Below are 24,827 nucleotides of genomic sequence, written 5' to 3'. Positions count from 1 at the left end.
TATTATTATTATTATTATTATTATTGGAGGGAAGGGCTTGGAAGGAGAACTTCTGCTAGGATGAAAGGAAACTTCACTGCAACATTTTTTTTTGCTGCAGATTCCACCTGCCAGTTCTATTCCATATACCTAGTAGTAGCAACTACAGGGCAAAGGCTGGCATGCTGATCAGACCTGGAAGCAAAACGTAGGGAATGAATGTGGGCCTGTGAATAACCTGATGAATAACCTGCTCAGCTGTAATCTGGAAATGGAATACTAGACAGTAGCAATACTAGACACCGAGAAGAAGGAATAGTTTTGCCAGCATTTGATGCAAAAAGGAAAAGCTGCTCATTTTGATAATTTTTCATCCGTTTTCCAGGCCACAGGATAGGTGCCTCCTGCTGGTCTTTTCATAATACAGATTTGCTCTGGCTTCCGAAGATTGCCATAAGGTAATCACTTTCACACTGTCTTCCAGAGAACTCTGGGGTACCTGGAATCTTTTCAGGGATGCTTAGGCAAGCAGCCTGCATCTTCGACTATCTTTGCTAAAATGTTTAACTGCAATCGACTGGGGATAGTTTAAGCCAAGCACTTAGCACACATAGATCAACTGTGAGGCCCAATAATAGACCTAGCCAGTGTCCCGCATACACTGAGTGGGCACCCTAGATTATTTCCTAGGATGCTCTTTGATTTTATTTAATGAAATATTTGTGTACCACCTTTTCAACATCCCAGCTGAGCTTCTATGCAGTTTAAAGCAACGACAAACCATTTAACAAATAAAAACAGCACGTCCTAATCCAAAAGAGATATACAACGAAAGTACAATAAGTGCAACAAATTAATCTAAACAATATAAATTAGCAAAATCACAACATACAAAATCCATTGCACTCGATGGATGTTAGGAATGCCAGCCAATGGATATTAGGAATGCCAGTGGTAAGAAACAGAGGGTTTCATCCACCAAACACCCTCCCACAGACAAGCCCACATTTCATTGGCTGACAGGATGGTACCAAATGCATCAGCCTATGTTCGTAACATTGATGCTTTTGAATTATGGTGCTGGAGGAGACTCTTGAGAGTCCCATGGACTGCAAGAAGATCAAACCTATCCATTCTGAAGGAAATCAGCCTGAGTGCTCCCTGGAAGGACAGATCCTGAAGCTGAGGCGCCAATACTTTGGCCACCTCATGAGAAGAGAAGACTCCCTGGAAAAGACCCTGATGTTGGGAAAGATGGAGGGCACAAGGAGAAGGGGACGACAGAGGATGAGATGGTTGGACAGTGTTCTCGAAGCTACCAGCATGAGTTTGACCAAACTGCAGGAGGCAGTGGAAGACAGGAGTGCTTGGCGTGCTCTGGTCCATGGGGTCTTGAAGAGTCGGACAGGACTAAACGACTAAACAACAACAAATGTTCGTAATCCTAGCAATTTGATATCTCTGAGAGGCAGGTCTCCTGAGTCACATGGGGACAATGCTGTCTCTGGCACACAGCAATGTAGCAGGCGACCTCTGGAACAGGTTCACATTATTTGTTAGACTTGTATCTTGCTCTTCTTTGGCAAATTAATAGCCGTTCCCAAAGGTCTCCCATCCAAGACCTCATCAAGGTCTTCAACAATAAGGGCTGTAGCTCAGTGGTAGAGTATCTGGTTTGCATACAGAAGATCCCTTATTCTACCCTAGGGATCTCCCAAGTGGGTTGAGAAGGGCTATGGCCTGACACCCTGAATAAATGCTGCCATTCAGCACACCAGTGTTCTTCCACCTTGTAGTCTGACAATATCTGGGAACCCAAGGTAGAAGAACATTGTAGACAATACTGAATTAGATAGACCAATCCTTTGCTGATACAATAAATCTACCACGTCAGCATCCCTGATCAACTCAAATCCTCTAATGAAGGAAAGTTTGCTACTGTCCAGTGCATGTTGTTCACAACTGAGCAACTCGTACTATCAGGACATTTTTCTTAAGGTTTCATTGGAATCTCCTGCCTTGCAATTTCAACCCATTGATTTCAGTCCTACCCTAGAGAAACAGAAAATGAACCTGTCACAGCTAGGGATTCTTGTTCTGCTCCATCTTTGTTGCACGCAGCACTGTTTCTATTCCACTGCAGTTCAGCTTCCGACAAAAATCGGATTATTTGCTTTGTTGTCCACTCAGGAAGAAATTTGCATAATTCATTATTGCACACCATTAATTTAAACGCAAGGAAACCCAGTGCAAATGGAGCACAGGGAGACCTGTACTTCAAAGCTGGTCACACATAGGGTTGTAGGAAGGAAGTGCTGTCCAATCCAACTGTATTTGCTGCATGCAACACTGTTTTTTTCTGCTTCAGTTCAGTTTCTGGAAAAAACTGTATGCCTTTGTCCTAAAATTAATTGTGCACTGATTATTATTATTATTCCACACCACTCATTTCAATGCAAAGGAAACACAATGCAAATGGGGGGGGGGAGAGAAATGACTTTAATTACACATCATTTATGGGCTGTTTGACTCATTTCTGTTCTGGAAATGCAGATGAAGAAGCAAATACTGGCAATTTTTCTGCTCCTGTTTCGATCTGAATTCTCCAACATCCCTGGTGCTAGCCCTTGAAAGGATGTAAGATGGTTACCATATCACCACTTAACTGTCTCTACTCTTGTCTCAAAGCCTTCAACCATTCTTCATCTGAAGCAGGTTGCCAGACACCATCTTTTCCGCTCTGCTTTGTGGCAGTCCCAATTAGAAGTCTGGGGAGGAGAGATTTATATGCACAAGCACATTTGTGGTAATGCAACTACATTATGCAAACATCCAGACTGACTTTTAAAACAAGGGTTAACAACGTCCACGATTGCCCCGCTCGGGTGTCTTAAATCCATTCTTTCCATCTGACCTGCAAGAACACACATCTGCTGAGCGTTAGCCTTCCCCTGGCTTTTGACAGTGGCACACACTTCAAATCCTCATCATTTTGATTAAAGCCTCGGTTTTGTTAGGATGTCATGTACAGTATATCAAAGGAGATCAGTAACCAGTCAGAAAGTCAGATGACAAAGAAAACAATCAGAGCATGCACAGTTAAGCAGACTTCCACAAAGAGACAGACCTAATGTAATGAGATATAATTTGGAAAAGTATCTGTGAGCGAGGCTCAGTGCTTGAACCATGCAGACGACATCTTAAGGTTTAGACTCAATTACTGTCCGGTGAACCGGTTACTGATTACAAGAGGGCAGATCGTCTTAGGCAGTGTCCTAATCAAAGTACAAATTGGTGATCACAGGTAATCGACCAATATAACTTTCAGGCTGGAAAAGCTTTGGAATGGTAAGATGTGAATTTGTTTCAGAACATTTGGCAATAATTTATCCACGATGCATTGAGATTTAGCCAGCTGTTCCCTAATAGGTCCCGATTAGGAAATTGTGTTTTATTTCCTTTAATCAATGTATACTAAAGAACATTCCTTTCTGACTTGCACAATTATCCAAAATGTTAATTTCCCTCTCGTTTTGTAAAAGATCCACCACAAGACATTACTAAACTCTACCCAACCTGCTTGGGTTCCTCCCCCCCCCTTCTTAACTCATTATATTTTTAGAGTTTATTTCTAATTTGGATGAGGGGATGTGCCATGTTAATCACTGCCATGCCTCCAATGGCAGGAACCTGGGAAAGTTGAGTTTTCAGACCTACAAGTCCCTGAATCCCTAACAAACCACAGTTCCCGTGGTCCTCTGGGGAAAATTGTGTGCTCCAAATTGATGGTGGTGATCTGCTTTTGTGTTAATAACACTGTAGAGAATTTCACCCCCTGGGCTAAAAATGAAGAAAGGATGTAGGAAAGAGCCTTAACATTTATTTATTTATTACGGCTTTAGTAAGGATCATACCTGAAGAAGGAGTAAATAGTTAACCCAGCTGGGCAAATTCAAGACCATGCCAAGGTTCAGAGTGGACTTCTTCTGGCTGCTGTGCTAAACTCATCGAGAAGGAGCTTCTGAACACAAGCTTTCCGGATTAGTGGGAAGGAAAGTGATGCTTGGCTGATACATTTCCCAGGTTTCCTTTCAGCATCATGTGTGTTTGTTTCAATTTGAGGGCAGCTGAGAGGGGGGGGAGAGAGGGAGAGAGTCCTTTCTGCTGTGGCAACGAGTCACTGCAGAAGAGGACGTAGCAATTTAAAGACTTCTTCATGGAAAATCACTTGCAAGATGAGTCCTGCAGAGGCTCATTGAGGGACAACTTAGGTCTCTGCCGGAGCTAAGTGAGATGTTAACATTGATGTGGTTTTCCTTCCTGCTTGGACTGGTGCTCTGCTCCCATTTTGGAGCTGTAAGCTTTATCTTGCACGTTTGATCTCTGCTGGGCACTGTGCCATGTGGGCATTAGCTGGTATTTGGAAAATAAGAAGTGTTCAGCTGGATCCGGCAAATGGGCCTTCTTGTCCAACATCCTGATCTCACCATGGCTAACCTGATCCCCATAGGAAGACCAAAATAGAAGTCCGATTTTGTTGTCTTGCTGTTAATCCCCATGCTATGGGAATATAATTTAAAAATACACGGACATCTCCAAATATCAAGGGTTTTGCTAATGCAAAGTTGATGCTGACAACTTTGGACCCAAAATAATTTATCACTGGAGAAGCCCACCTCATATGCCTCGGTGAGGCATTCTCAGAAATGCTGAGAAGTGTATCACTTTTCATAACATCGCAACGTGTTTGTTTTTAATTTTCATTATTGAAGTTGAGGACTATAGGGCAAACAGCAGGGTATTCGTGGGGTATTGATAACAGAACGCCAGAAAGTTAAACATTAGTTTGTGAACAAGTGCTACATTATTACATAAGCTCTACCTTACCACCACCTTAAAAAAGGAAAGGGAAAGGTTAATTGCCTAAAGAAATTTGTGGAAATTATTATCCATCTGCATGATTGGGTAAAACATCTCCCTGGGTGACACATTATTGGAGTCAGAGAATGATGTGCTTTTATGCTTACTCTCTCAGCCCTTGTCTTGGCTGGAATGATCAATGGCTAAGGATGTCACTAGAAATACGATATCAAGAGTCCTTAATTACATTTTCAACTTCAGGCAAGTTTTTAAATGCTGAACAGATGGAATACCAAAGAAGACTTGAGAAACCAAAGTTCTAGATAAGTTTCCCACTTCTTCAGAGCAGCGAGTTTTAGAAAATGTGCTCTGGGAAACACGAGAGTTCTTTGGTAACATTTTGGGGTTCTTCGTTGGGAGTGTGGTTTATCTCATCACGGCATGTGTACCCAGCTGGGTTCAACCAAAATGCTCAGAACCGCTACCACCCATTTCCCAGCCATGAGTATCAGCTTAAGTCTACATTATGAGTAAAATAATAAAATGAGGAAAATACTTGTGTTCCTTGTATGAGGAATACCTAAGGGTTCTGTTATGTACTGAGCTGAATCCTAGATCAGTAGGATCCAGTATGCACGAGTCTGATTGGTCCGCAGGAGCCACACAATCCAGCTCCAGGTAGAAGTGAATCAGCGACCTGATTGGCCTGCAGGAGCAGCCAATCAGGCTCCTGGATGGAGTGAATCAGCAACCTGATTGGCCTGCAGGAGCAGCCCGGAATTAGCCAATCAAGCGGGGCCCATTGTGTAAATAATGTATATATAGCTAGACGTTTTGGGGCAAGTTCCATTCATTGCTACTACGAACTGAATAAAAAGCATGAAATTCACACTAGACTCTAAGTATATTTCAGGTTCCTTTAAACAACTTGTTTACTGAGCATTCCTCCTGTTTTGCTTGCACAAAGCTTACACAGAGCTCAGATTTTATCTAGTTTTTATTGATCATTCATTTATTGTATTATTTATTTACTTTATTTATTAAGAAGAGTTTGAATTTGATATCCCGCTTTATTACTACCCTAAGGAGTCTCAAAGCGGCTAACATTCTCCTTTCCCTTCCTCCCCCACAACAAACACTCTGTGAGGTGAGTGGGGCTGAGAGACTTCAGAGAAGTGTGACTGGCCCAAGGTCACCCAGCAGCTGCATGTGGAGGAGCGGGGAAGCGAACCTGGTTCCCCAGATTACGGATCTACCGCTCTTAACCACTACACCACGTTGGCTCTCACACCACGTTGGCTCTCATCATTTGATTAAATGCATGGACTGCCTTTCCTCCCAAAGGAGCCAAGGGCAGCAAACAAGGTAGAAATAAAACAAAACAAAAACATCTTACAGGCAATTCCAGTAACGATTCCCTGAGTTCCCCATGAAGAGGGAATAATTGTCAAATTTTAGAACTATAGCTCTAGGAGAGGAATAGGGGCCTCCTGACAACTCTCAGCACCCTTCACAAACCACAGCTCCCAGAATCCTTTCTGGGGAAGCCATGACTTTTCGAGAGCTATCATACTGCTTTAAATGTATGGCTGGGAATCTGACCACCACTTCCTATGTCCCTATGATTCCAAAATGATAATTAAGGCTGTCATACTATACACACTTAACAGAGAGTAAATTATAATGTGCATCATTAGGGCATACTTCAGAGTAGACATAGGATTATACAGGAAAGCACTTTAAAATGCATAAATGTAGGATTATGCATATATCCATATGGCAGACCATATGTAGATTTTGGCAAAATTGGAAGTGTAGAATTTGGCAAATTTCATTAAAAATAGCTCAAAATAATAATTTATTAAAGCTCAACAACTTTTGTGTCCAGATTTTCACTTTTTGAAATTAGCTAAAAGTTTGCTTACAACACAAACTCAAATGGTTTCAATAGTTATTCCTGCTTTAAGGTATACAGTGGTACCTCAGGTTACATACGCTTCAGGTTACAGATTCCGCTAACCCAGAAATATTACCTCAAGTTAAGAACTTTGCTTCAGGATGAGAACAGAAATTGTGCTCCAGCAGCACAGCGGCAGCAGGAGGAGGCCCCATTAGCTAAAGTGGTACCTCAGGTTAACAACAGTTTCAGGTTAAGAATGGACCTCCGGAACGAATTAAGTGCTTAACCTGAGGTACCACTGTACAGTCTAAAATACATGCCTCAAAAGGGAAAAGGTTATGAGAGAGGAGAAGGAAGGAAAATCCAGGCACTATTTCTTAGTTACAAGTCATTGAAATGATTCTCTGGAACTGCAAGATTTCAGTGAGAGCAGGAGTCAAATGTTTCTGGTCTTTCAGCAAAGCTGAATGATGGTGAGGAAGGAGCCTGATGGAATAGGGATGGGTAGACTAGCCAGATGGAAAGGGTGCCGTCATGTGGTTACGTTCTGACATATTGATCATGGCCTCTCCTTTCACAGGCTATAGATAATAGGGAAGTCGTGGCCTTCCAGATATTGTTGGACTCCACTTCCCACCAACCACAGCAAGCATGCTCAGTGGTTAGGAATGATAAGAGCTGAAATCCAACAGCATACAGAGGGTGACAGATTCCACAGCCAGCTTCATGAGACGGATAAAACAAATGAACTGGGGTAATGAATTTGAAATGTGCTTTTTGGGTTGTTAAAGAAATGCGTGCTTTGAAGATAATAATCTTTTCAAAGTTCTTTGGCCAGGCATACCACTAGACCTCTATGGGAGCATCTTGCTAACTTAAGTGCCACAATGTGAATTTGCTTTGCACAAAGCAGCTATCTTCTTTCCTGCTAATGTTTCTTTTTCCTGCGAATGCAGTTCAAGTACCTGCAACAGCAATGGAAAAGCCAGAGGCAGGGTTTGGATTAATCAGTGTAGCATATTTAATCTGTGTTCCAAGTCATTCATCATTTGATTAGTGCCATTCAAGGATTAATACTTTGATTTCTGGCGATTAATAAATTGAATGTGGGAGAGGGAGGGAAGGCTTTAATTACCGGGTGGGAAAGTTTCAGTGGGGAGGTCAAAAGTAGGATAAGTTAATTATCTGCTTCCAAGGGAAACTGGGAGGCGTACATTTCGGAAGCCTGCTGTTCGAGAAGGCAATGGGCTCACTTATATGAGAGGCAGGTGAGCTGGTCTTTGACCGTAATAAATTATCTATCTATCTTTGAGAGGCAGCAGTGGCGACGGGAAGGAGCATGATGGATTCAGGTTTGTTTCTTGTTGTGGGGTATAGGAGGGCAAGAGCCTGATATGCAGTGACGCCTGCTTTGGTAGCCTCAAGACTTGATTATTGCAATGCACTACTTTTGGCCCTATGAGGGACACGGGTGGCGCTGTGGGTTAAACCACAGAGCCTAGGACTTGCCGATCAGAAGGTTGGTGGTTCAAATCCCCGCGACGGGGTGAGCTCCTATTGCTCGGTCCCTGCTCCTGCCAACCTAGCAGTTCGAAAGCCCGTCAAAGTGCAAGTAGATAAATAGGTACCGCCCCGGCGGGAAGGTAAATGGCGTTTCTGTGCACTGCTCTGGTTCGCCAGAAGCAGCTTAGTCATGCTGGCCTCATGACCCGGAAGCTGTACGCTGGCTCCCTCAGCCAATAAAGTGAGATGAGCGCCGCAACCCCAGAGTCGGTCACGACTGGACCTAATGGTCAGGGGTCCCTTTACTTTACTTTTGACCCTGCTCCAGAGGCCAGTGCAAAATGAAGCAGCTAAACTGTGGATGGGAACAGACTATCGCCGGCACATAATTCCAGTGCTTAAAAGTTTGCACTGGCTGCCCATACGGTCCCAAGCCACTTTGAAGGTTTGTGTATTAATCTACATGGCGCTTAACAGTTTGGGTTCAGGATACCTCAAATATACCTGATCCCTTATATCCCTGCCCAGTCACAGAGGTCTTGAGGGGGAGGATCACTGTTAGTGGTCCCCCATGGCTCTGGTGCATAGCTTAGATGCACCATCACCTGTGCGCATTCAGGATTGTGGGTCTGAGTCTGTGGAACTCTCCTCCACTTGAAGCCAAACAGCCCCCCTCCCTTCTGAACTTCCGGCACCTACCGAAGACCTTTTTAAAAAAAAATCCAGAAGGCATTCCAGAAGCTTGATTTTGTAGTTTCAACTGATTTTTGAAGGTTAGAATGTCGAGGTTTGAGTAAGAAAGGGTTACAGCAATATAAGACTAGATTGAAGGAAAGATTAAGAGGACAGAGGACTGACAGACATATTTAGAGTTGCTAAAAGGACTGACAGACATATTTAGAGTTGCTAAAAACCTTTGGACATTGGGATGCAGAAAGGGGAGGTATGGGGAAGTCCGAGAAACACGGTCTATGGAAAAAAGGTTATGAAATTATACATGTTTGTATGTCTTTATATATGTTTGTATTGTCTTAAAAAAAATTGTAAAACTTGAACTGATTTTTATTTTTACTGCATCTTTGTAAACTCCTGAGAGACTATTGTGGTTAAGCAGTTGCACAAATTGTTAAAATGAATAAGACAATAAAATCAATACATGGCGGTTTCTTGATTTCTCTTTCCCCCCCATTTTTAAATTATTGGTAAGTTTGCCACATTTGCACGTTGGCTGGTGATTTATTTGTTTTTCAGACCTCAAGGAAAAAAATGGCTAGCATTTCAGGGCACAAAAAACTGAGGAGGAAGTGCCTTTTTCAAAAGCTACCTGCATTTTGTTTTGGGAAGCGTAAACAATGCACAAAATTCCTTCTCCATCTCTGTGACTTTATGGATAACTGGCGGTGGAGCGGTTGGGGGTTCAGGGGCTTGGAGGAGACCTTTATGATAAAAGGAGGGCATGGATTTGGGAGGCTGGCGAGGTAATGAAAGCAGAGGGGAGCCGGTGTTACCTGGAAGGAAGTGAACAGAGGTTGCCATTTATTTGTGTATTTATTTATTTGATGTATTTATTTCCTGCCTCTCTCCCGAGCTGGGATTCAAGGCAGCTTTTTAAAAGCACCATTGTCAAATACGAAGTAATAAAAACAAACTAGTAAAAAAATAGTGGTTAAAATGCAATGAAATGCATTTCAAATAATCATTACAATTTGTTGTTGTTTAGTCATTTAGTCGTGTCCTGCTCTTCGTGGCCCCATGGACCAGAGCACGCCAGGCACTCCTGTCTTCCACTGCCTTCCGCAGTTTGGTAAAACTCATGCTGTTAGCTTCGAGAACACTATCCAACCATCTCGTCCTCTGTCGTCCCCTTCTCCTTTGTGCCCTCCATCTTTCCCAACATCAGGGTCTTTTCCAGGGAGTCTTCTCTTCTCATGAGGTGACCAAAGTATTGGAGCCTCAGCTTCACGATCTGTCCTTCCAGTGAGCACTCAGGGCTGATTTCCTTCAGAATGGAGAGGTTTGATCTTCTTGCACTCCATGGGACTCTCAAGACTCTCCTCCAGCACCATAATTCAAAAGCATCAATTCTTCGGCAATCAGCCTTCTTGATGGTCCAGCTCTCACTTCCATACATCACTACTGGGAAAACCATAGCTTTAACTATACGGACCTTTGTTGGCAAGGTGATGTCTCTGCTTTTTAAGATGCTGTCTAGGTTTGTCATTGCTTTTCTCCCAAGAAGCAGGCGTTTTTTAATTTCGTGGCTGCTGTCACCATCTGCAGTGATCATTACAATACCTGATAGCAATTGGAGGGTGGGGGGGTTTACATGTTTTCCACGTGGAAGTTCCCAGATCCTAAGAGGCTCAGGTAGCAGATGGCGGGAAGACCTTTTTGTGAGGCTCTAGAGAGCTGCTGCCAGATGGGGGAGTCAGGATTGGGCTAGATCAGCCTTCTCCAACCTTGTGCTCTCTAGATGTTGTTGGACTCCAAAGTCCTGTCAGCCCCAAGTAGCATGGCCAGTGATTGGGGTGATGAGAGTGGTGGTCCAACTACATCTGGAGGGAAACAGGTTGAGGAAGGCTGGGCTAGATGGACAAATAGTGGTGTGATAGGTCAGGGTGTTTGGCTGTTAACCAGAAGGTTGGTGGTTCGAGCCCACCCAGAGACTGCTGTGGCCAAGATTCCTACATTGCATGGGATTGGACTAGATGACCCTTGGGTCCTTTCCAACTCTACAATTCTATGAAATCTCTTTCCAATGACCTTTACTTTTTTTAAAACCTGGAGCTGTCCTTTTATCAGCAGCTTGAGCTTCAGGAGTTACCAGGTGGTGATGCTGCACTCCATGTCATGAAAAGCTTCACCTGCTCATTTTTGTCACTCAAAACTCTTCTAGGGTGGAGGACAAAACTAAGGGAGCTGCGGGATGGCAGGGATCTTCTGCAACTGCGTACGGTTGCCCTATGTCCAGAAGCAGGAAGTGCTTTTCTTGGGTGTGCAATTCCCCCCCCCAAAAAAAAAGCTTAACAACTCTTGTGTCCAGAATTTTACTTCTTGGAATATGGCAACCCTATCATAGCAGCAAGACTCACTGAGAAGAACCGCTGGACTCACTAGACCTGGCAATACTGAGCAGCCCTGTTTCTTCTAATAAAGAGTTAACTTCCATTAGCCCACTCCTGATACAGATACAGAGTCCCAAGGGCTGGATCCAAGGGGTTACATTTGGCTCCTGGGCCCAGCCCTGCCTTACCATTATGAAGGTCCTCCTAATATTCAGCCAAAGTCTGTTTCCCTAAAATTTCCACCTATTAGTTCTAGCCCTGCCTTCCAGAGCAACAAAGCCTGCTCCATCTTTGGAACATATGTAACTGGAATGAGAGTGTAGGATCCATAACCACAAGCTCTTCACAGAGAAATCTGGTCATTGAAAGGCAGGCTATACATTCCATAGACTGCAAGAAGATCAAAATAATCCATTCTTAAGGAAATCAGCCTTGAGTGCTCACTGGAAGGACAGATCCTGAAGCTGAGGCTCCATACTTCGGCCACCTCGTGAGAAGAGAAGACTCCCTGGAAAAGACCCTGATGTTGGGAAAGATGGAGGGCACAAAGGAGAAGGGGACGACAGAGGACGAGATGGTTGGACAGTGTTCTCGAAGCTACTAACATGAGTTTGACCAAACTGCGGGAGGCAGTGGAAGACAGGAGTGCCTGGCGTGCTCTGGTCCATGGGGTCAGGAAGAGTCAGACACGACTAAATGACTAAACAACAACAAATACATTCCAGGAACAGAACAAATAAATATGACTAGATGAAAGCTACAGAAAAGCACCTTGGGTTCACAGAAAAATATCCCCTGCATATAGAAAGATAGTACATCAGGGAAATGGTTAGGTTCCAGCCTGTTTCATTGATGTGCTACTTTTCTATGCAGATGGTTTGTTTTTGACGATGTTGCCAAACCTGTGATCTCCCACCTGCAATAGTTGGAAGGGTACAAAACAATCTTGCCTTGTCATCTGCAGGAACTAGCTCTTAGAGAATACCAACGCACCAACCACCAGCCAATTCCACTTTCCCAGTCTGGAGAGATTTTACTTTCCTCCTTAGCTAAGAAACGAGGCCAAGGGAGCGCTGGCACATCAAAGGCCTGGAAAAAAATATCATCAATGGCACCTCCAAGCTATTGTGCCTATCAGGCAGAGAGATAACCATCAGGAATAATAAGATGCTGCACACAGAGGTTGCACAAACAGCGAGCTGAAGCAACCTTATAAAAATGTTTCTGCTGGACTGGGCTTGTCCCTTGCTTGGAGGCCACCAAAGCTCCCACAGAATTATCTTAAGAACGAGCTTGCAGCACTTGGAACACTGTGGCAAGAACTCCAGCATGCAAGGGGAATCTTTCCCACTATTGCACACAAAGCAAGATGCACAAAATCGCAAGGCTGCTATTATTTGGAGAAGGAAGCTGGAGTCCAAAGAGAGGCCTTATGCAGTGGCGTAGCGTGGGGGGTGCAGGGGGGGCCGGCCGCACCGGGCGCAACATCTGGGGGTTAGGGGGCGCAAATCCACGGGTTAGGGGGCACAAATCCACGGGTTAGGGGGCGCAAATTACTTGCCTTGCCCCGGGTGCTGACAACCCACGCTACGCCACTGGCCTTATGTGCAGGATTGCCAGGTGTCTCTGGGGATGACCTGACGTTTCAGGGCTGCGGGCTGCATTCCTACATCCAGTACCAGGGAGAAACACCCACTGGGCTTACTTAACGTAAGCAGGGGAGGGTGAATCTCAATTCTGGTTTCTCTCATTGATCACCTCTCCAACTCTAAGTTCAGTTTGCCACATTTCTGCAACCATTTGCAATTTTCATACAAAAACAAGCGCTCGTGAAATTCAACAGCACTTTACTGCCAATTTCTCCCACGATACAGATGTTTGTAGGCAATTTTACCTCATACAGTGGTACCTCTGGGTAAGTATTTAATTCGTTCCGGAGGTCCGTTCTTAACCTGAAACTGTTCTTAACCTGAAGCACCACTTTAGCTAATGGGGCCTCCTGCTGCCGCTGCGCTGTCGGAGCCCGATTTCTGTTCTTATCCTGAAGCAAAGTTCTTAACCTGAATCACTATTTCTGGGTTAGCGGAGTGTGTAACCTGAAGCGTATGTAACCCGAGGTACCACTGTATATGCATATACAGAGCAATTTTCCCAAACGTAATGCATTTTTGTATCTTATTTTGACAAATACGTGCATTTTATGAATAACTTTACCCCAGTATATGCGTTTTGTACACATTATTGGGCCGGAGAACTGCCTTGCAATATTCAGGAAAGAAGAAGAAGAAGAGTTTGGATTTGATATCCCACCTTTCACTCCCCTTCAGGAGTCTCAAAGCGGCTAACATTCTCCTTTCCCTTCCTCCCCCACAACAAACACTCTGTGAGGTGAGTGGGGCTGAGAGACTTCAAAGAAGTGTGACTGGCCCAAGGTCACCCAGCAGCTGCATGTGGAGGAGCGGAGACACGAACCCAGTTTCCCAGATTACGTGACTACCGCTCTTAACCACTACACCACACTGGTTAAGACCGGTTGGATTGCCATCTGTCATGTATGATCTAGTTGAGATTCCTGCATTGCAGGGGGTTGGACTAGATAACTCTTGGGGTCCCCTTCTAACTCTACTGTTCTCTGATTCTATTAAATTTGCCACCCGAGACTGGATTGGCAATTTTAGGCAGGTCTTTATTTTGTTTAGCTCTTACTTAAGGTAAAAGGTAAAGGTACCCCTGCCCGTACGGGCCAGTCTTGACAGACTCTAGGGTTGTGCGCTCATCTCACTCTATAGGCCGGGAGCCAGCGCTGTCCACAGACACTTCCGGGTCACGTGGCCAGCGTGACAAAGTTGCATCTGGCAAGCCAGCGCAGCACACGGAACGCCGTTTACCTTCCCGCTGGTAAGCGGTCCCTATTTATCTACTTGCACTTAAGGGTGCTTTCGAACTGCTAGGTTGGCAGGCGCTGGGACTGAACGACGGGAGCGCACCCCGCCGCGGGGATTCGAACTGCCGACCTTTCGATCGGCAAGCCCTAGGCGCTGAGGCTTTAACCCACAGCGCCACCCGCGTCCCCTAAAAAGCCATTAAACAAGTTTAAATCTGTAATGTAGACCATGACCCTCAACTGATGAGGTTCTCCGTGAACATTTCTCAGCCTATTCGCAGTAGTCCTGCTCAGCTGATATCCTGCTTCCACTTGTGGCATTCTTCCAGTGGGAATCAGGAGGTGAGGAAGCTACTGTGGCCTTCCAGACTCTACCAGACTCTGTGGACTGTATCTCCAATGCATGGCCAATGCCCATGGATGATAGGATATGTAGTCCGGACAGCGTTATCTGGTGGGCCACAAGTTCCCCATCCCTGACTTAGACGAAGCAGCAGGTAAGCCTGAGAAGAGAAAGACAGTGTGATGAGCATGTTGCCATGTCAACAACTTAATACTCTGTGCTTTAATTATTGATTGACTCATGCTCCTCTAGGATATAATGCAAGCATTAACAACACACCACAAAGGCTTCTGAACAGAATGTCCTGTGTCATCCAAGGGTGTGGCAGGTTCTCCAAACAGAAAGAGATCTAAAAGGCGGTGCTTAAGGCAAGTTGCCAATTTGACATGGAGGAGGTCAGGATGTGCCGTCCCTCCAGAAAAATCTGGAACACTTCTTGCTTCCTTCAAAATTGCAGCGGCAGCTGCCCTTGGCAGGACACTCCAATTTTTGCCTCAGCCAATTTTATTTATTTTGAGATAGATTGATAGATATAGATAGATAGATCATACTCTCATACACATAGAAAGGCAGCATACAGTATATAAATGTTACCATCACAAAACAGTGCAGTATTAAATAAACAGTGGCAAGACGAGTCATCCTCACAGCCCTTGAAATTGACCGAAGCCCATTGGTTTCAATGGACCTACTTGGAGTATGACTAAAACTGCGTATCACCCATTGTTTATTTAATATCACACAGTATCAATAAGATTTTATACATAACTAATAGCTGTTAAAACAGACAGCAGATAAATAATTTCTTAATTGTTATTTTTGCTTCTGCTTCCACCCCCCCCCCAAAAAAAAAGACTTGAAATTTTAGTTTAGGCAAAATTTGATAGCGATTCATTCCAGTAAATGGGTTTGCCATTCAGGGGAGTGTAATTATTATGAGAGAAATTATAAAATACTTTCCTATCAAATCAATCCCCAATTATTCTAAGGCATGGGTAGGCAAACTAAGGCCCGGGGGCCGGATCCGGTCCAATCACCTTCTAAATCTGGCCCACGGATTGTCCGGGAATCAGTGTGTTTTTACATGAGTAGAATGACTGCTTTTATTTAAAATGCATCTCTGGTTATTTGTGGGGCATAGGAATTCGTTCTCCCCCCCAAAAAAAAATAGTCTGGCCCCCCACAAAGTCTGAGGGACAGTGGACAAACCTGCCCCCTGCTGAAAAAGTTTGCTGGCGCCTGTTCTAAGATGACCAGGTGTAATTCAGTGACGTTGTGTCATAATAACACAAACAATGCTTTTTTTGTGACAGTATTCACCAGTACAGAAAACAGTTGCCTCTTGTTTCTTGTCTAAGGCAGCCATTTTGTGCTGGCACTCACAGCACTTGTATCAAGATACAAGTTCTGGAACCTCATTGTTTTATTATTTTTACCAAAGAAAAAGCACTGGGCACAAGAAACATCACACATCCCAGAATCCCTTGAGGGTCATATTAGTCAAACCTTTCATTGGTGCAGAGATAGAATAGCTCGCAACAGACAGCTCTCCAGCCTCCATAGTCGAATTGCTCTTACCATCAAAATGTTTCTCATATCACTCAGCTGAAATCTGCAATCTTGCATCCTTTCAGAACACCCTATGCTTTTGCATTTCAAGACGTGGGGTTGCCATATTTTGAAGAGCAAAAAACAGGAGACATTTGCCAACTTCTACGTTTAACTATGGGTAGCTATGACAACGCTCTCCATGAAAAAGAGGATGTGTCCTGGAAAAAGAGGGCATATGGCAACCCAGGCTGTGGTAGTAATATGGGAGCTCCCATATGACCTTGTTTTGTTGTGCATTCATCCTGATTTGCTTGCAGGGAGATTACACAAAGCTGGCAAAAGCGTGGCATAAAATAGCACAAACAAATGCCAGGGAGTAAGGATGCAATCCCAACCCTGTTTACTTGGGAGTAAAACCCATTGAAATCAATTGGGCTTACTTCTGAGTAAACATGGAATAAGGTTGTAAGTCATTCATTCAGATGAGGTTTAGTAGGATATAATACAGTCATAAAGAAGGACCATAAAGAAGGCTGATCGCTGAAGAATTGATGCTTTTGAATTATGGTGCTGGAGGAGACTCTTGAGAGTCCCATGGACTGCAAGAAGATCAAACCTCTCCATTCTTCAGGAAATCAGCCCTGAGTGCTCACTGGAAGGACAGATCCTGAAGCTGAGGCTCCAGTACTTTGGCCACCTCATGAGAAGAGAAGACTCCCTGGAAAAGACCCTGATGTTGGGAAAGATGGAGTGCACAAGGAGAAGGGGACGACAGAAGATGAGATGGTTGGATAGTGTTGTCGAAGCTACCAGCATGAGTTTGACCAAACTGCAGGAGGCAGTGGAAGACAGGAGTGCCTGGCGTGCTCTGGTCCATGGGGTCATGAAGAGTTGGACATGACTAAACGACTAAACAACAACAACAACAACAATACAGTCAAACCTTGGTTCCCGAACAGCTCCTTTTTTGGAAAGTTTCGGCTCCCAGAAGCCAAAACCCCAGAAGTAAGTGCTCTGGTTTTCGAACATTTTTTGGAAGCCAAACATCCGACATGGCTTCCGCTTGAGTGCAGGAAGCTCTTGCAACCACGACTCGGTTGTAAAATGTTTCAGAAGCCAAACAGGCTTCCGGAATGGATTACGTCCGACAACCGAGGTTTGGCCGTACATGCATGTTGCTTCCCACCACCTAAAGATGGCCTGTAAAAACTTTATAGTTATTAATTGTCCTGGCCTGATAGCCACCTTTTGGCTTAATGAGCCATACTCTCCCTAGCTCTGCCACCTCTTCACCTTATACACTTAATCTCCCGAGCAAAGCGTTGTCAAGAGCTTGCTGAACCCGTCTGACTATAACGTCCGCCGTGCATCCAGCTCTGGCAGCGCTATCCTCAAAGAGTTCCAAAAGGCTAGCGAAGCATGACTTTCCTGTCCTGGATGGCAGAGCCTCTCCCTAATCGGGCTGAGTGATGCCTTCACCGGGTTCCACTTGCACTCCTTAATCTGTTAAAATACGTCCTAATACCTTCCCTACAGCTAACAGCAACGTGCAATTTTCAATGCTTAAGCTCTTTATTAAAGCAAGGCCCAAAAGGAACGAACATTAGAATTAGGGGGGGGGGGTAGGGATGAATAATTTGAGAAGTTCTGAAAACACGCTGCTATGACAGATGTTTGTTCAGCTTTTTTAAAAAATACAACTAAAAGGTCGAGGCTATTGTTTCAGGCAAAGCACAGCCATCATTGTGGCTCAGATAATTTATTTGTACTTATTATAAGGGTTGTCAACACTGTGCCCACGGGCACCAGTGTGCCTATCATTGCCTCTTGTGGCACCTACGACAAGGTCTCAGCAAATATTCCCTCAAAAAATGCATGATGCTTGAGAGACTGATCTTTCTGCTCAGTTTCTGTTCTGTTGTCTCAGCCTCTTCTGCACTGAACACTCCCATGTTTCATTGGATGCCAGGATTGGACATCACCATGTCAGTGACTAATATAAGTCACTTTTCCTCACTATGGGGGGGGGGCACACCCACAACATCTAGAGCAGGCATAGGTAAACTTGGCCCTCCAGATGTTTTGGGACTACAACTCCCATCATCCCTAGCTAACAGGACCAGTGGTCAGGGATGATGGGAATTGTAGTCCCAAAACAGCTGGAGGGCCGAGTTTGCCTATGCCTGATCTAGAGGACCACAGGTCCCCAACCCTTGGGGGTAGTCATGTTGTTGTTGTTGTTGTTGTTCTTCTTCTTCTTCTTCTTCTTCTTCTTCTTCTTCTCTGCCCAAATATTCAGAAAGGGATGACATGTCAGAACCAGTGCTTTTTTTCTAAAAAATTGTTTAGGGGTACAGTGGTACCTCGGGTTAAGTACTTAATTTGTTCCAGAGGTCCGTTCTTAACCTGAAACTGTTCTTAACCTGAAGTACCACTTTAGCTAATGGGGCCTCCTGCTGCTGCTATGCTGCTGCCGTGAGATTTCTGTTCTCATCCTGAAGCAAAGTTCTTAACCCAAGGTACTATTTCTGGGTATGTAACCTGAAGCATATGTAACCCGAGGTACCACTGTTTTCTCATTTTGACTCAAGAAAATCACCGGGAAAGGAAATGAAGCTGCCATCGGAGGTGGTAACAATAAAATTGACCAATCACTGTGCTAGATTCCTACTCCTACTTCACACATTAAACGCTCACTTTTGTCTGAGACTCAGGAAACACTGTGACAGGAAATGAGGGGTAGCAACAGAACTGACGTTTCACCATGCTAATTTTTTATTTTTTTTATTTAGTTTCTTCTCCCATTAGATTCACAAAATGCTTAGGGGTATGTGCACCCCTGCGTGTGATCTTTGCCGTCTTATTTTGCTGTTTCTTCAGCGTGTAAACTGCCTTGCGTAGAGCAATTTAGAAAGTAGAAAACTAACAGTGGAATGAAACTTGACATGTAGCAAAGCACCACACACTTGCACAAAGCCCCAATTCTCCAAAACAAAGTTCAGAATTCTCCATCAAGCATTGCTTCAGTGATGATTTTTATTGAGACGTAGCCCCGTGGGTTCATAAAATCCTCTCTGGAGGATTAAAAAAAAGAAAGTGAGATACAAATTTAACAGATTAGCTTTTACCAATAGACACCTGTTTAAAAGTCCCAAGTGTGGGGCTTGAGTTAGTTGCTTTCCACCCGCTCCTTCCCCTCTCCAGAAGGGACTATGATGCCAAGAGGTCACAGGTGAAACTAGTCTGAGGTTGACTGACCTATTCCCACACCTGCCCTGGGGAAGTGACAAGTGAGCAGGTGACTATCAGTGTGTCACTCCCCCCCCTCACCTTGTTGAGGAGGCACCAAACAGAAGTATTATAAACTCAGGGAACTACATGGCTGCCCTGCAACGAGTATGCAAGGAGCCAGGTGTATCCTTACAGCCTTTGAAGGGAACCATCGTCCACCATACGTTCCCAATGGCCTGCCCAGGAAAAGACCTCGTGAGTACTTTTTGACTCAGCTTATTCAAGCTGCAGGACTAAAAGATTGCCTATATGCCTGTTTTTGCAGCATTCAGGAGGGCGTACGTCTGCATGCCTCGTTGGCAAAAATGTTAAAGCCTTTCGCTTTTCCACCAAACGGGAGAGAGAGGAGCTACTAATGGCTGTGAAAACTCTTTTATCTTTTCACCTTGTCTTTACTTTTTACTTCTCCCTCCTTCAGACATATTGTAATAAGCGGGAGTCTTTTTGCTTCAGGTTTAAATTCTGGAGAACTCTGGGTGACATATTATTCTTGTTAAAAGTTTGGTTTTGGGGGGGAAGGAGATGAGCAAGGAGATTTGGGGGTGAAATGGAGACCAAAGTTCAAAGCTCTTGCCTTGGTTCTGTTCGAGACTTGGCTGAAAATGAGCGCTGTATTTTAAGAGCACTGTATTTGTTGCGACCACTTCCATGATACCTTACAGTAACTATAACAATTTCATGGTATGTTACAAAGGCTACGCTGACCCTTGTCTGCATCCTGCCTGGTTAGGTTATTTGGAATGAGTGAAAGGGCCTTTCTGAGTGTAACTCTCTTTCACAGAAAATCCATTGGCTTTCTCTCTCTTTAACTTCCTCCACCAGGTGAACACAGTTTTATGTTGTATCCAACTAACTCCTACTCAGAGTAGACCCATTGAAATAAGTGAACCCATGTTACTCATGCTCCTTAACTTCAATGGGCCTACTCTGATTAGGATTTACAATGGATACAACTGTTGCCCAGGTGAGCTTACTCATTTTAATTATTAGCTATGATGCTTCTGGTTTTTGGCTTCTTATATTTGTAATTGTTTAATTCTTGGTTGTTACATTGTATTTTTGAACGTTGTTAGCTTCCTTGAGCACTGCTTTAGTAAAACAGGATAAAACTAAATAAATCAATGTTACCAATGCAGATCACACCGTTATATGATGGTGATACAAAAGAATTTGTGTATTGACATGCTGGCCTAGCAGACAGAGACATCATGGTTATATTTAAATAGACCTTAGTGTGTGGAGTTAATTAGTTGAACACACAGAGAGGTTTTTCTGAGGAATACTTGCAGGTGGCCCTGAACATGGCAGGCAATTGCCCTCCTGAAATTGTGGGTCAGCAATAGGGCCTTCTCTTTGGAACAATGATGTTGCTTGCTTGGTCTATGTGGCTACTGTAGGGCCAAACCCTGTAAACTGTGGCTAGCAGTGAATGTACCAACCGTCTACACTGGTCTCTGCACTTGATTTATATAGATGCCATGTTAGCGCTGTCTCTGGGCACAAATCAGCCTTTATAATGTTAGTCAATCAAAAACATCCACAGGTGTAGAGGAGAAGATCCCATTATATCAGACATAGGCAAACTTGACCCTCCAGATGTTTTGGGACTACAACTCCCATCATCCCTAGCTAACAGGACCAGTGGTCAAGGATGATGGGAGTTGTAGTCCCAAAACATCTGGAGGGCTGAGTTTGCCTATGCCTGCATTACATCCATAAAAGCTTGCAAAAGATCACACAGGGATAGATGCTGTGGTACAGGGAGAGAGCATCAGATGTATCTGGGTTAGCTGCCTCCTCTAGTGCTTGGGAAGAGGGAAATCTCTCTACAATAGGGGTAGCCAATCTCATGTCCTCCAGTTGTTGCCGGTCTACAACCACCCTTCCCAGCCAACATGGTCAGGGATGATGGCAGCTGTATAGCCCAGCAGCATATCGTAGGCACCCTACTATTTGCCCCTGCTCTACAAAATGCAGCCATTGTGTGTATTTCTGTGTAGAGGCCTTTATTGATTTATCTGCCGGTACCAGGAATGGAGGGCTCCGTGTACAAAGGTTGTACACTCGCATAAAAAGCCAAAGTGATATTTAAGTCAAGTGGTCACTGGCTTGCACAAAATGTTTGATCCTGTTTTTCTTTTCCTCTGCTTCTCTACTTGAACCCCTTTCGTAGAAATGCAAAGCCAACTATTGAGCACATGACTTCAAAAGACAGAACTACTTAAAGCAGGAGATGTTCCTCTAATGGCTGCCTTCCATTTGCTATGTACTTCAGATGGTAACTTTCCTGGTCTCTTTGAAGGTTCTTCCTTCAATTAGGACAGAAGAGTTGTTTTTTTGTTAACCTTAGGGGGATGGCTTCCCCAAGCCCATACTCTTTTCTATGGCTTTCTTTCTTTTCTTTTCTTGAAAAAACATCATTTTATTGCCAGGGAATATGAGGGTCTCTTTTCTTAACCATCGTAGCATATAGCTGCTGTTTCGCTGGGTCCCTCCTCCACTTCAGTCTTTTACAGCCCTCTTTTCAAAAGAGAAGCTAGTGTCATTACCAATGATGTCTTGGTTGGAGGGAGGGCTAGGAAACTAAAGTAGCAGGTGATGGGAAGGATCTCAGCCCAAGACCCTAGAACATGGGTAGGCAAACTAAGGCCTAGGGGCCGGATCTGGCCCAATCGCCTTCTAAATCTGGCCTGCAGATGGTCCGGGAATCAGCATGTTTTTACATGAGTAGAATGTGTCCTTTTATTTAAAATGCATCTCTGGGTTATTTGTGGGGCATAGGAATTCGTTCATTCCCCCCTCTCCAAAATATGGTCCGGCCCCCCACAAGGTCTGAGGGACAGTGGACCGGCCTCCTGCTGAAAAAGTTTGCTGACCCCTGCCCTAGAAAGCCACTACCAGAAAAGCCCAATCAAAATTGGGGCCGGCCCAATACATTTTGGCACCTGAGGCCAACCACAAAATGGTGCCTTCCTGCTCACCAGGGAAGAAGGGGTGAATGAAGATCTATATCAGGAACAAGGGCAGAATAAAGAGTTACATCAGGCTCTGCTGCCCCTGTCGATCCAGCTGACTGAGGCGGTTACCTCAACTTGCCTCATGGGTGGGCTGGTCCTGATCCAAAAGGAACAGCTTCCCTGTGAAGAAAGGTTATCTTTGGGACATGTAAGTTATGTAGAAAGGCAAAAAAGCAAAGTGGGGATGTGACAAAAGTTTAGAAAATCTTGCATATTGTGGGGAAAGGGGATATACTGTGGACTGAAACTCTATGAGACTTTTTTTCTGACACATACAGTGGATGCTTGGGTTGTGAATGTGATCCGTGCAGGATGCAAGTTTGCAACCCGCAGCGGCACGTCTGCGCATGCGTGTGTTGCGATTCGGCGTTTCTGCAAATGTGCAAAAAGCGATTTAGCGCTTTTGCACATGCGCGACCCCCGAAACCCGGAAGTAACCTGTTCCAGTACTTCTGTGTTTCGGCAGGCCTGTAACCTGAAAAACGCAACCTGAAGCATCTGTAACCCGAGGTAGGACTGCATAGGATTGTGCTGCTGGAGGATAAACAAATTGCCTCGTCCCAAGAAACCTCTGCTTTATCAGACCCACCTACTGTCCTCCTTTCTCATGCACAAAAAAACGATTGTTTCTTTGCTTCCTTTTGGAGAGATGTTGGGAATGCGCTAGAGTTCTGTGGGATTCTTTGTATGCAGAAGGCCCCAGGTTCAAGATGGTTCAGTTCCAGGTAGGGCTGGAAAAGATTCCAATCTGAAATCTTTTAGATTCACAGCCAGACAACACAGTTGGCATAAGGTAGCTTCCTGCTGCGTTCTGCCCTGACGGCTGAATTCCGTGGCGAGAGAACCAAACCTTGATCCAAAGGCAATGCACAAAGGCGTCACGTAGTTTTATCAGAAGGTGAGAGGAGACGGCCTCGAGGCAAAGTGTTTCCTCTTCAGAATCTAATGCCTACTTCGCTGCTTCCACCTTTGGCACAAAATGGGAGATTTAAAAGTGGAGCACTTTAAAAACAACACAACTTATTGTTCTGGGTGACTGATAGGATCATCACCGCGAAAGGCCAGAGCAGAGGCTAATTTCCTTAGGCTGGCTATTTCTTTACATAGCTGCTCCACTCCCAGCTTCTAAAGAGACACATTTAGTGTATCTCTATGTGTGTGTGCAATATATATGCATATTTTATAAGTGTGGGTATGGGTGTACAGTTTTGCAGGCTAGATCTTCCTGGAGCAAGTGGGAAAATGTTAATATATTTCTGAAACTCTGCAGGTGTTGCAGTCATGCTGGACGAATAGGTGAATAGGCTGAGTATTTCCAAACGATTTATTCAGCTGATTAGAACGGTCAGAGAACCTCATTTGTAAAGAAGCAATTGGGAGTCTTGATGTTACCTATGAAGGCCTCAGATGCTCAGTTGGGTCCTATGCTGGGCCATGGGTGTAGCCAGGGGCAGGCAGGGGGCAGGTCGCCCCCCATCAAGTACCGTATTTTTCGCTCTATAAGACGCACTTTTTCCCTCCTAAAAAGTAAGGGGAAATGTGTGTGCATCTTATGGAGCGAATGCAGGCTGAACAGCTATCCCAGAAGCCAGAACAGGGAGAGGGATCGCTGAGCAGCGCTCCTTCTTGCTGTTCTAGCTTCTGGCTTAGCCCCTCTGTCCCTTCCCCCACCTCCTGGAAAAGCCCCCAAGAGCCGCGCTCCCTTTAAAGAGCGTGCGGCTCTTGCTGGCTTTTGCGGGAGGTGGGGGAAGGGACAGAGCATGCGGCTTTCCCCCGAGGTGGGGAGGTGGGGGCTTTTCCCCGAGGAGGGAGAAGGGCAGCCCGTCACTGACAGGCTGCCCTTCTCCCTCCTCGGGGAAAAGCCTGCAAGCGCCACACACACGCTCCCTTTAAAGAATATTTTTTTCTTGCATTCCCCCTCTGAAAACTAGGTGCGTCTTATGGTCAGGTGTGTCTTATGGAGCAAAAAATATGGCAAATAAAATAAATACTTAACTAACTGAGGTTCTGCCCCTCCTTACATGAAGCTGCTCCCCCCCCCAACATAAATCCATGTGTTGGGCTTGATTAGACCTGCAGGCCAGAAATTGTCCATTTCCCCCACCCCAACATACACTTTAACAGGTGTCTGACATGCAGAAACCAAGAGGCTGGCACTTTTCCCATGCCAGGAAAACTTCCTCCCACCTCCAAGCCAGTCTGTTCCAAAAAGCTATAGCATGGGCGGGGGGGGGTGTGCCTCTCCTGGTTTTATTTATACATCCTGTGGGGTCAGGGCTCATTTCCCAGCCCACATTCTGAACACAGGGATTCCCACTTTTCTCTCCAAAAGTACTTTTTTCTTTTCCTAAACAAATTAAGCCCAGCTGTTCACTTATCAACCCTTTAGTAGCATTTCACAAAGGCAGGTTCTTGCTGATCCTGCAACGAAGTA

General features: G+C 44.7%; 2 long non-coding RNA genes across 2 annotated transcripts in view; both read right to left on the bottom strand.

The window, feature by feature from the left end:
• LOC309518592 overlaps positions 1-24,827 on the bottom strand; it is a 128,935-nt gene that overhangs the window by 75,055 nt on the left and 29,053 nt on the right. The gene's annotated exons all lie outside the window — the stretch shown is intronic.
• LOC309518921 lies at positions 14,398-16,034 on the bottom strand. The gene is made up of 2 exons (XR_014213646.1): positions 15,855-16,034; positions 14,398-14,694 (listed from the first exon to the last, which is right to left on the bottom strand). It is a non-coding gene; the product is annotated as an uncharacterized lncRNA (long non-coding RNA).

Source organism: Podarcis vaucheri (assembly GCF_965113315.1).
Source record: "Podarcis vaucheri genome assembly, chromosome: 14".
NCBI classification, from domain to species: Eukaryota; Metazoa; Chordata; class Lepidosauria; order Squamata; family Lacertidae; genus Podarcis; species Podarcis vaucheri.
Note: the sequence above shows the minus strand (reverse complement) of the source record. Positions and strands in the feature narration are given on the sequence as shown.